The 13,327-nt window shown below is 39.6% G+C and overlaps 1 long non-coding RNA gene across 1 annotated transcript; it reads left to right on the forward strand.

The window, feature by feature from the left end:
- Nucleotides 1-221: 221 nt before the first annotated feature.
- Nucleotides 222-7,428, forward strand: LOC121485328. The gene is made up of 3 exons (XR_005986251.1): nucleotides 222-372; nucleotides 7,139-7,290; nucleotides 7,378-7,428. It is a non-coding gene; the product is annotated as an uncharacterized LOC121485328 (long non-coding RNA).
- The last annotated feature ends 5,899 nt before the right edge of the window (nucleotides 7,429-13,327 follow it).

The following is a 13,327-nucleotide window of genomic DNA, read 5'->3' on the forward strand; positions in this document are numbered from 1 at the left end:
TTTTTTTTTAAGATTTTATTTATCTGTTCTAGAGAGGGAGAGACAGTGCACGCATGCACAAGTGGGGAAAGGGGGAGAGGGAAAGGAAGAGAATCTCAAGCTGACCTTCCACTGAGCACAGAGCCAAATATGGGGCTCCACCTCATGACCTGGGTCAAATCCAAGAGTCGATACTTAACCAACCGAGCCAGCCAGGCACCTCTGGAAGTTTTATTTTTAAGGTTAACATCACTCATTGGCCTGTATGGGGATTCAGGGAGGTCCCTCAACAACTCTGAGACTAATGAGCAAAGGGGCCAGTACCCACAGAACCCATTGGGCTCACTGCTCTCTCACCAACAAGCTCTCTCTCCATCAAGCATGATGTTTAAGGTAGGTTTAAAGGTAGGTTTTCTCTTGGATTTTGAGTTCCACAGTTTGTGTTTGATCTCTCCAGGCTTTATTCAGGATCTGTTTTAAGGCCTCGGTTTGTGTTTTTCCCTCTGAGAGTACTCATTTGTCCTTAATTCCAGCTCCTTTTCAGAATCCAACTGTTTGTGATGGAAATGTGCAGCCCTAGGGGTGCCTGGGTAGCTCAGTTGCTTAGGTGACTGACTCCTGATTTCAGCTCAGGTCATGATCTCATGGGTCATGAGATCAAGACCCACCTTGGGCTCCACACTCAGCAGGGAATCTGCTTAAAGATTCTCTCCACCCTTCCTTTCACAATCTCTCTCTCTCTCTCTCTCTTTCTCTCTCTAAAATAAATAAATATTTTTTTTAAAAGAAGAAGAAATGTGCAGGCCTTCAAATCAGAGTCCTGTTTGGAACTGGACTGTTCTATTGAACTATGCTAGTCTTCAGTCTGACTCCTTTTTGGAACCAGACAGTTCCCATTGGAACTGTGCCAGCTTTCAGTCTGATTACTTTGGAACCAAGCTATTCCTCCTGGAACTGTGCTGGCCTTTGGTCTGATTCCTTCCAGGACAGGCTATTTCAAAAATGCTTTGAGGGTGCATCTCCCTACTGGGACTCTGGCTGCTTTTATGCTTAAGACCTATGGTCCTTCCACATGCACCTTTATAAATAAATGGACTGCCTTAGCCAAAAGTAATTCAGAACTTCAGTGGCCATTCTGTGGAACTTTCAATTTCCCCAAACTTGTTTTTCTCAAAATTAAAAGAAAGTCATGGCTCCTTAAAAGAAAAAGGAAAAAAAAAAAAAGAAAAAACCTGAAGGTATGCTAGAAGGTACCTTGAGGCTTCCAGATGGTTTCAGGATTCTGGGTTGGTGTCTTTGCAAAGTCCTATGTCTAAATTAACTAAGGTAAATAACTGAAAGAAGTCAAAATCTCTTCTGAGGCTTCTTTATCCCCTCCCCCAGCTTCTCAGTCCACAGACATGTGGCAGCCACTTTGTGTCAGTCCCTGCCTCTGGTGCCATTTTCCTCTATTCTCTCTGCTGATTTTTCTTTTCCTTCAGATCTTTCCCCTACTCCTTCTTCTTCTGAGTCAGTTAAAACCTGCTTTTTTAAAGTTAAATCTTCTGAGAACCTAAATAATCCTCAAGTTTCTTATGTTCCCCAGGCTAAAGTCAAATTATGAGCCATAGTTACAGTCTTTCTTTCTTTCTTTCTTTCTTTCTTTCTTTCTTTCTTTTTTTTTTTTTTTTTTTTTTTGTTTAAAGAGGTGAGAATAGGTGACCATTTTTTTAAGATTTTATTTATTTATTCATGAGAGACGAAAGAGAGGCAGAGACATAGGCAGAAGGAGAAGTCTCCCTGTAGGGAGCATAATGTGGGACTGGATTCCAGGAGCCCCAGAATCACAACCTGCGTAGAAGGCAGATGCTCAACCACTGAGCCACTCTGGTGCCCACTGTGTTTCTTAAAGAGACTGAGGACCCCCCATAAGTTTGCTGAAGAATTTAACATAGTTATTTAAACTTACCAACCTGGTTTCTCAGGTTTATATTGTATTAATAAGTTCACACACTTGTTGGTGAGGTTCAGGCCAAACATTGGGTCAAACTAGCCAGAAGGGAATATCCCAAAAGGAATTTACAGAAACAAAGCCCTAATTTTTGGCAAGATGCTAGAAAACACACCGGAAATCTCTATCAAGCAATAATAGTAGCTTTTCCTGCGCCTGTTGATTGGAATGAAATTCAGGCTAGCACACAAAAGCCTGATGAATCTGCTCATGATTATTACAATCAACTCCAAATTATCTTTTAAGAATATTCTGGTCTTCCTTGAATGTTGAATCCATCTGGTAGCATAGAATTTTATGTTTATTAACAGGCTTAACCTGTGTCTTTCCCTTTTAGTAAAAAGGACTGGGATGGAATGGAAAATTATGTCCACTCTAAATTTAATTAATTAAACCCAGTTAACGTGTACCCTACATGAGTCACCTAGAGGAAAGACTGTTAAAATTTTTGATGTTCAATTCCAGTAAATGAAAGCCCCTAAACAAAATCAGAAATCTAGTTTCTGCTATTATTGTAATGAACCAGGACATTGGGGGAAAAAAGATGGTTAGAAATTTAAGCACACCAAGTGCCTTCAGCCTTCTAGTCAACCTTTACAGTGTCCTCCTAATTCCCAATGACAGGACTTCAGGGAACTACAGGAGCTCTTCCCATTCCTCCCTGTTTGTTGCCTCAGATAAACCATATTCCAGGCTGGGAATGAATCCCTCTCCCTCCTTGTTGACCCTGGACCTACACCCTCTGTATTTAACCCCACTGCTGTAAAGCAGTCCCTGCATCAGAGTACTAAAGTTTTTGAACAATAGTGAGGGTCTTTAAAAAGCCTCAACAGATTCCTGTCCCTAAGCCTATTCTATTTTGTCTAGGCCCTTTGAGAAATACACACCCTTTTTCGTTAGTTCCTCTGCCCCTATTCATTTATTGTGCCAAGATCTCTTAGTAAACATGCCAGAATTTCTCCCAAAAGGGGGAAGCAATTCTAGAATTTGACAGTAGTAACCAAAATAGCCAACAAAGGGAAATAAGTGACCCTTCAGCATCTTTTCTATGCTCTGATTCTGATGACACTACAGCTGAGTCTGGGGATACTCATCCTTTGTTCCTATTGGTTCAGCTACCATCACCTCTGTGGGCAAAATCCTCAGTAGATATTAGCAGAATTCACAGTACACCTACCAGCAAGATTCAAACAGTTTCCTCAAAATCTCTTCCCATAATAAATTGATGCCCTTCAGGGCACCAAGCCCATAATAGAAGATTGCAAGGCTCAGGGCCTTATTATCTCCTCTACTGACCCCTGGAACACCTCTATTTATAAATAAACACCTATGAGGAAGCCCAATAGCCAAGGATGGTGGTTTGTCCAGGACCCCTAGGCAATAAATAACATTATTATCCCTTAGCACTGTGTTGTTTTTAACCCTCAGATGCTACTGACTTTCCCACTGAAGGCAATTTTTTTCACTACAATTAATATATGTAGTGCATTTTTAATATTCCAGTTGATAATGATAGCCAATATCTTTTTGCTTTCACTTGGGAAGAACGGAAATGCATCTGGACAGTAATGCCTCAGGGATATACAGAGAGTCCTTACTTTTCACAAACCTTAAAGGCTGATTTGGATAGTAAAAGTTTTCTGCAGCCTCTGCCTTGTTACAATATGTAGATGATTTCCTTCTCTTCTCCCCTTCTCAAACCTGTTCACAGAAAGATAGCATCCACCTGTTAAAACTTTTGGCCTGAAGGGACATAAAACCTTTTATGAGCAATTTGCTTAAACTCAGGTTCAATATTTAGGGCACTTGATCTCTGAACAAAGACTGGATTTGGACCCAGGTAGATTTCATGGAATCCTGAATTTCCCCAAATCTAAAACTAAGCACCAATTACGAGGCTTTCTTGGACTGACAGGCTACTGTCAAAACTGGATTCCAAACTTTCCTCTTATGACTCAGCCTTTACATGCCTTATTAAAAAACAAAAAACTTAACCCTATTTTTTGGAAAGAGGGGGATGATGTAGCCTGTGAGACTTTTAAGAAAAGCCTAACAAAGCCCCTTGCCCTGAGACATTCTAATTATCAACTTCCCTTTTCCCTCTTTGTATGCAAAGGAAAGGAAATGCCCTTGGAGTACTCACCCAAAAACATGGAAACCATCATCTGTCCATAGGGTACTCTAACCAACAACCAGACCCCCTTGTCCCAGAGCCCTTTCTGCCACTTTTAGTTAGGGCCACTAAAGAAATAATCACAAGGGCCCCTTTAACCATCTTGTACCCCATGCAATAGAAGCCCTCCCAAATTCTCACTGCACTGAACACTTTACAGTCAGTTGCCCCACATTCTAGGAAATCCTTCTTTTAATTCCTCATATAACTCTTTCTCATTGCCACCCTTCTCCCCTCCTTCATAGATGAAACCCCTCATAGCTGATTAAGATTGACAGGTCAACTTTTGACTCCTTGTGACAATTTACAGGAAACTCCTCTATCCAACGCAGATTTGTCATGATTTACTGATGGTTCTTAGCATAAAAAATAGTAAGTGTCAGAATGGGTATGCTATTGCAACTCCTCCTGAAGTCATTGGGACAGCACCATTACCTCTGGCTGCTTCAGCCCAATAGACTGAGTTATATGCCCTTACTCGCTTCTACCTTAGCCATGGGTAAAACCCCAAACACTTACATGGATAGTCTGTATACCTTTGAGGTAGCTTGTGACTTGGGAACGTTATGGAAACAAGGTTTCCTTACTTCCAATGGGGATAAGATTAAAAGTGGATCCTGTGTCCAAAATTTATTAAGTCCCATACTTTTGCCAATAGCTCTAGCTACTATTAAGATTCCATGACATTCCAAAGTTGACTTCCTGGAGGCCAAAGGAAACCACCTTACTGATATTTCTGCAAAAACTACTGCTCAGAAGATTGATGGACAGACCTCTGTCATATTCCAAAGGGATGTTCTCCCAAATAACAATTTGGAAAAATTGACCAGAGATGCCTAATAATTGGCCCCAGAAAAGGAGAAACAATATTGGAAATCTAGTAATTGTTGGCTCATAAAAAGAGAGATCTTTGGTTTATCCCAAACAAGCCAGTCCTACCAAAAATTCTAAAAGTTCCACTATGTACAACTGTAAATGCATTAAACCATTGGTCTACTGACAAAATGATAGCATTCATGAACCAGTATTGATGGGGAAAGGTTAATAAGGTGACAAAAAGTGGCTACTTCACTTGCCCCAGCTGTCTGAAGTATATAATCAAGAAAAAAAATGTTAACCTGTTTGTACAAATGGATTTCAACCAACTTCCCATAGATAAACATGTTTTAGTCATGGTCTGTATGTTTTCTCACTGGACCAAAGCTTTCTCTTGTAGACAAGCCACTGCTGCTTCTATTAGAAAAGATTATCCCTACCTGGGGAACCCATCTCAGACTTCATAGTAATTGGGGAACCCATTTTATTAGTCAGGTGCTTTTGACAATTTTGTGCTATTTGGTCAGTTTCATGACACTTTCATTGTGCATATCATCCTCAATCCTCAGGGTTAGTCAAACACAATGGTGGCACTACTGAGACTCAACTGACAAAATTTGTGACACTCTCCAAATACTTTGGCCCCACATTGTTGGTTCTTCTAAATCTCAGATCCACCCTCTTGGGAACTCAAAGACTCACCCTTTGAGACAGTCATAGAATATCTAATGCATTTATATGGCCCCTGCCTCCTCTGACCCCCAGTTGATAAAAGGAGATATACTGCAATAACATAAAGGTCTAATAGTTTCTATTAAAAATAGCCATGATTTGGTAGAACAATCTTTTTACAGTGCATTCCCAGGAGACAATTGCCTTAAGCATCTCACAACCTGGAGATTTCATCTGTTGGAAAGGACACCTCCAGAATGACCTCACTGGAATGACCCTTATCAAGAACTGCAAACCAACCCGTGTTGCCCCCAAACTCCAGGAAATAGACTCTTAGATTCATGTGACACATCTAAAGAAGACACCATACCCTGACTGAACCTGCACACAATCTGGTGACCTGAAAGTAAAGATTTCCCAGAATTGAAACGATGACATCTGGTGAGACAGCTTTCCCAAGAGGTCTGGACCAGACTTGTATATCTTTTTCTCACTGTTGCTTTTTCTCTCTTCTATGAGAAAACAATGCCCATGTCTGCATTTCTCAAGCCCATGCAAAAGGGGGAAACTTCCTCTTCTTTTGATTTTGAACTTTCAGAAACAGGTCTCATTACAATTCCAGGACAAGTCAATTTTCACTTGTTTTTTCTAAAGCATTAGAAGGTTCAGTATTCATAAAAGTCCTTTTTTTTTCAAAAATTTAAACTATTAGCTGATACTGGATTCTTATTCAAATTCATGATCTCTGAATTTATAACTTTACAGATTATATTATTGGATAACATTTGTTTTCAAAACAATTCTTTTGAGAACACAATATTTTTCTTTACTACATCTGTTAGGAGTTTTGCTATTCTTGCAAAAAGTTCATTAACTATTGCTTCATGTTTATATTTGCACTGTAACTTCCAAATGTGTCTGGTTATTTCATTCAGTGCACTCTTGCAGTATTCCACTACTTTACTTCGCAGCCACTTTAAGAGGGTTTGCAAGTGGCATACCTGACCCCAAGTTTGCCTTTACAAGAAGAAATCTTTCTTCCCTAAGTCCAATAGGTATTTTCAGTGGGCTACTTTCAGATGTAGGGTCCTGGCTCAGAACCAACATACAGTTTAGAATTGTCATGTTACTTTCAACTCTGTACTTGTCCATCGATCTCTTGTAAAATGGATGTACCCAACAAGGTGATGTTGGCTAGACACTCAAAACCTCTAGAAGATGTAGACTTCAAATGGGAAGTGCCTGAGAGTTCTCTCTCTTAGCCTTCCTTGTTATTCTAATGTGCCCTGAAGTGGTTTCCAATGACTATGAATGAGGACATAACAACCAGAAAAGGTCCTTTCTGACACTAAACCACTAAATATAAAAAACCTGACTATCGATCAGCAGTGCTTTCAAAGGAAGATCTTGATGTAAAGGGGAAAATGCGAAAATTAATAAAAGGCAGCCTCTCTAAACTAGAGTCAGGTAGTTTGGCTCTCATCCTCTACCGCTTGTCTCAATTACAGATCCAACAGGAAGACAGACTTTGTGCACAGACACTGCTTCACAATCCCAGTAAAAAGAAGAAAAGATTTTCTCACGTCCCCGCTATAGCCCGACCAATGAGAGACAGTCACAACTCAGCCAATGAAAAACCACTATACTTCCAGCTCCCAGTGTACTCCAATGGACTTTCACTTTTTTGGGGGTGGGGGGAGATTTTCTCTTTATTACAGCCTTCCCAGCTTCCCATTTTCCTTTATAGAGAGTTCTTCCAGAATCCCTGGATGGCACAGCGGTTTGGCGTTTGCCTTTGGCCCGGGTGTGATCCTGCAGACATGGGATCGAATCCTGCGTTGGGCTCCTGGTGCATGGAGCCTGCTTCTGCCTATGTCTCTGCCTCTCTCTGTGTGACTATCGTAAATAAATAAAAACTTTTAAAAAAATGGAGGGTTCTTCCCCTTCATTGTCTGGATTTGCCAATCATTTTTTCAGTAGCTTACTGGTCCCAGATTGAAATTCACTGCTGTTCCCAAATAAACTTCTCTTTCGCTGGTAAAAAAAAAAATAAAAATAAAAATGAAAGTTTTGTCTTCAAGGTTAATAGGTGTGACTTTGGGTAAATTATTTAACTTTCTCTAACTCAGTTTGCTCATGGTAAAATGTGGGAAAGAATTGGCAATTTGTTGGTGGAGTGTTAAATTAGATTGAAATAGCTAAGATGCTTGTCATGATACAAGCCAAAACACTGTATCTGTATTTATACTTTACAATTACATAAACATAAATTATATTATAATTATATTTTTATTATAATTATCATGACTGGCTCATAAAGAAAAATCCGTTTAGTTTGTTTAACTGATGTGATTAAACTTTGGGAACACAACAGACGGACAATAATTTCTCTACTCAGGTGAGCATCTTATCTGTTCTTTCAAGGACCAAAGAGTTCATCTGAAACATTTGGGGTTATTTTCAGGAGCTTCCAAGGGCTAAGGAGTGTAGGACCCCATTAAGAGTTTCCCCTGTTATTCAAAAGTAGAGCATTCTTATGAAACCTTTTGTAAGCCGAAATGCCATAAAGTGAAGAAACAATTACCATTAGTTTATATGGGAAATAGTTCAAGCATTCCCAGATCCAAAAAATAACTTCTCATAGACTTTTCTGATACCTTAGAACACACCTTGCTAATGGATGTACAAAGTAGGGATAAAGCACAGATGCTCCCAGACAGTTCAAAGCTATGACGGCTTGATGCTAAGATGTTGACCTTACAAAAAGCAGAGTATACCATACAGAGTTTTGTTTTTTCTAAACTAGAATCCCCCTCCCTTAGTATAGGTCACCTTGATAACCTTTATATGTATCTAAATTCTGTATGTCCTCTCTTTTTTTGGTCATCCAACTCCCAGATGCATATTTTATGTTTTCTCAGGCAACTTAATATAATTTCACTCAGCACTTAATTAATTTTTTCTCTTAATCTTTATATGTAATACTTAGAATATATCTCCAAGTCTTCCACATTATTTTTATTTTATAGCAAGGAACCTTCTGATAATGAATGTATGAGCTATGCTTATAGCAGTGCCCAGCACAACGTCTTCAATGAATGTTGGCATTAGTGTGGCTGAGCCAACAATAGCTAGCTAATATTTATTGAGAACTAATTCTGTGCCAGGCACTGTTAGCCAAAGGCTTTTTTGTTGGGCTGGATTATCCAGGATCAATGTATTTACCAGGACATCTTTAAACCATTTAATTGGTATTCAAATTGACGGTCCAGATTCTTTCTTCTTCACCAAAACAGGTGTGGGACCATGCACAGGACGCAGAGATGTTCCTGTAGAGGAAATACTTTAGAAAAGCTCCTGCAATCTCATTATTCCCAGCAGTCTCACACATAAAATTTTTGATAGCTGACAATTTAACACATCCAACCAGAAACAAATCATCATCATTAAGCATCACTGATAGGCCATCCACTAAGCAGATGTGTGAGAATTTGTGTTGTAATTACCTATGGAAGAGTTGCCAGCAGCTATTGCCCCAGAAAATTTTTTCAAGCACACTGGAGTATTTTATATCTATCGTCTAATATGCCAGGAATCAAAGGTACTTTAGCAGCAGTATTAGCAATCCAACTATCTGTAATAACCTCGTTGGTGCCCTGAGTCTCAAATCAGTACCTTTCCCAATTACCCTTAAGTTCTAAAATTTCACTGTTCATTGTTGGTTGCAACCATATTTCTGATCCACCAAAACTTGAGAGTGGATATTAAATAGCCCACCTCCCTGCCTCTATTGGTAGCACAGCTCCCCATTAAGAATAGCAATAAAAGCCCTGTACTTGTACTGCCCATGTGTGCAGAATCCTTCATACTGAAATCTTGGAATGGAATATACTATATTAATTCATCCAATGGCAAATACACAAATCCCTCTCAACATTTCCTGCATTTCCATTATTCCCCATAACACTAGCTGGGCACTGATTAGGGGTGAAGTGTTGAATTGCTGGACTTTTCCCTGCACCCAATCATTTGTACCCTACTTATTCTTGGTCCCACTCTCTCATGCTCAGAAGACGATCTCAATTCCTATTTCACTGAATAGAGCTACTTTAAAAAAATTGCTCCAATTTTATCAAGATATAATTGACAGTTCACATTGTATTAGTTTTAGGTACGCAACATGATGATTTAATATATGCATATACTGCAAAAGGATGACCCAGTTAGTTTAGTAAATATCCATCAACTCACACAGTTATAAATTTTTTCTTGTGATGAGAACTTTTAAGATCTACTCTCTTAGCAACTTTCAAATACATAATACAATGTTATTAACTATAGTCACCATGCTGTATATTATATCCCCAGAATATATTTATCTCATAACTGGAAGTTTGTACTTTTTGACCACCTTCAGCCATTTCACCCATCAATCCGTTCTCTGCTTCTCTGAATTTGGTATTTTAGATTCAACATAAAAGTGAGCTCATGCAGTATTTATCTGATTTATTTCACCTTAGCATAATGCCCTCAAGATCCATCCACATTGTCCCAAATGATAAGATTTCATTCTTTTTTTATGGTATAGAAGAACTCATCCTTTTTTACATGATGATATATCTAATATATATATAACACCTATCCATTAATCCATCAATGGACACTTAGGTGGTTTCTGTATCTTGGTTACGTGATGGTTACGTGATGGTTACCTGATACCAAGAGGAGCCTGATGTGGGACTTGATCCCAGGACCCCCAGGATCATGACCTGAGCCAAAGGCAGATGCTCAACCACTGACCCACCCAGGTGCCCCTTTTTGGTCTTTTCAATAATAGCCATTCTACCAGGTGTGAGGTGATATCTCATCGTGGTTTTGAATTGCATCTCCCTGATGATTAGGAATGCTAAGCACCTTTTGATGTACTTGTTGACCATTTGTATGTCTGAGTAGAGCTAATTTAATTCCTCCTCCCATCTACCCTCATTTCTCTGTACCCCACCATCTGTGGAATTACTTTCCCATATGGGTCTTTCCCAAGATGCTTGTGCCCTACCACAACCCCAGAAGGATGAGTTACAGAGCAACTGCCATGTTGATATTGCAAAAAGAAAGTGTTGAAGGCAGAGAGCGCAACCTTCTAGTCAGAAAATAAAGGGCATCTCATACCTATACTGCCTTTTTCATCTTGCCAAAATGTCCCTGCTACTACTGTGGGAGATCCTCCAATATGGCAACCCAGCCCTGCCTCAGGAATTTGTAATAGATAAACATTATTTTTGTGATGTTCGACATTTGTCTATCAGGTAGACATTCTGGGTCTATTACAAAGCTATTTGGCTTTTTTTCTTTGTTATTGCTAAGGATTTTATTGTCTTGGTTTGTGCTAATTTAAATTTTCCTTTCCTTTCTTCTTCCTTCATTATCAATCCCTTTCTGTTCAAGCTTTTTTATTTTCTTTTTAAAATATTTTCCCTTAATCCTCTTTGTTAAAGTACTAATACTGAAAAGCATTCTGAATTCCTTATCTTGTACTTAAGCTTCAAACCCATCAACTTTTATGTTTTTCACATTTTTATAGCATGTTTTTCCATTTATAATCTGTTATTCTCTCGATGTCTCGAGTTTTATCTTTTACTTTGATGCATTTACTCTTTCACCTTGTTGACCTTGTTGGTTTAAGTTATTGTATCTTTTATCTTAAATCTTCTTTATCTCATCGTTACTTTTTAATTCTTCATTTTTATTTTTTAAATTTTATTCATAGTCTGCTAACTTTATTTTTTAACTTCAATCTGACTTTGGCTTCTTTGTGTGTGTGCACACTCCGCTCAATTTCTTTCAATGATTCTGTCTGTTCTTCTATTCCTTTATCTTAAATTTACTTAATTCATCTCTCATGACTATTTTAAGTCTTGAGCTTTTATCTGTATTGGCTTTATTCTCTTATTAAAACATTTATTCTATTCTTTTTCTCTCAACTTTCTCTTACCAAGTCTCAATGTTTTTATTTTAATGTTCTCTTAGCCTTCTACTCTGCTTTTATCATTTTCCTTAAGTTTTCTCTCCTTTCTTTCTTCTCTTACATTTTTATTTATTTTATGACTTGGTTTAAAATCACTAGCAGGAGCAGTAGTGAGAGAAAAACCCCACCTCCCTCAGGCAGGAATTGGAAAGCTTCTCCCCCAGGGAATCCTCCCTGCCACTGCCTTATCTCATGGATCCCCCAGCCCCTTTAAGGAGCCTTGAGAGACCATCCTCTCTCTCCAAGACTAACATTTTCTTTTTGTTTTTTAAGATTTTATTTATTTATGCACGAGAGACACAGAGAGAGAGGCAGAGACACAGGCAGAGAGAGAAGCAGGCTCCATGCAGGGAGCCCAATGCGGGACTCGATCCGGGAACTCCAGGATCATGCCCTGGGTGGAAGGCAGGTGCTAAACTGCTGAGCCACCTAGGGATCCCCCAGACTAACGCTTTCTGAATGGTTGGGGGTAGGGAGGTAGGCATGATGAGTTTACTCAAGGGCATTGCTTCCTGAGATCAAATGTTATCATATATACATATGATAGCCAACACAATGAAGGAAATGTGAGCAGTTCACACGAGAGAGAGAGAGAGAGAGAGAGAGAGAGAGAGAGAGAGAGAGGAACATTTTTGACATCAAATGTTATATATTATATTAAATGTTATCATTTATATATGATATTATGTAATTTATATATATCATTTATATGATATGTCATTTGTATGTCATTTTATATATTTATATATCATTTATATATTATTTATATATTATATATGTTACCATATATATAAATGTTATCATATATTTGTGATATATATATCACATATATTTGATATATTCATTGAAAGTGTCATCACAGATCTGCAGAATCAACCCTACATCTGCTCAGACACAGGCCACAGAGGTGTTCACCGGTGCCCCACCGGGACCCTCCCTCCCCCCCACGCAGGTCACCTTGGACCTCTCGCTCTAGCCCACTATTTCTGCAGACAGACTCAGTGCGGGATGGTGGTTGGCAAGCCATGGCCCAAGGAAGGTGGTCCTTAGCTCCACTGGGCCCTGGCGGCCCCCTCTGCCGCTTCAGCCTTCTCTGAGATGGGCCCACCTCAAGTGGTTGGGTGCGGTGGGTGGGAGCGGGGGGAACAGGGGTCCAGGGAGGGTGGGAGTGCAGCATCGCTGGCCCCTGCCCCAAATGCTGCTTGCAGCACCCCACTCCCCCTAATAGCCATACTTAGCCTCAGCAGGAGCCTGGCCTGTAACTTAAAAAGTGCAACCTCATGCTGCACCCTTAGCTCCAGGAACTCTCCATGGACCTTTTTTTTTTTTAAAGATTTATTTTTATTTATTTATGATAGACACACACACACAGAGAGAGAGAGAGAGGCAGAGACACAGGCAGAGGGAGAAGCAGGCTCCATGCCGGGAGCCTGACGTGGGACTCAACCCCAGGACTCCAGGATTGCGCCTGGGCCAAAGGCAGGCACTAAACTGCTGAGCCACCCAGAGATCCCCTCCATGGACCTTATCTTTATACAAGATTAATAAAGATGTTTGAAATATATATATGTATGTATATATGTATTTGAAAATTTCAGTTATTTATTCATGAGAGGCAGGCTCCCTGCAGGGAGCCCGATGGCGGACTCGATCCCAGGACCGGGGAATCATG

This window comes from Vulpes lagopus, chromosome 2, assembly GCF_018345385.1.
Source record: "Vulpes lagopus strain Blue_001 chromosome 2, ASM1834538v1, whole genome shotgun sequence".
In the NCBI taxonomy this organism is placed as follows: domain Eukaryota; kingdom Metazoa; phylum Chordata; class Mammalia; order Carnivora; family Canidae; genus Vulpes; species Vulpes lagopus.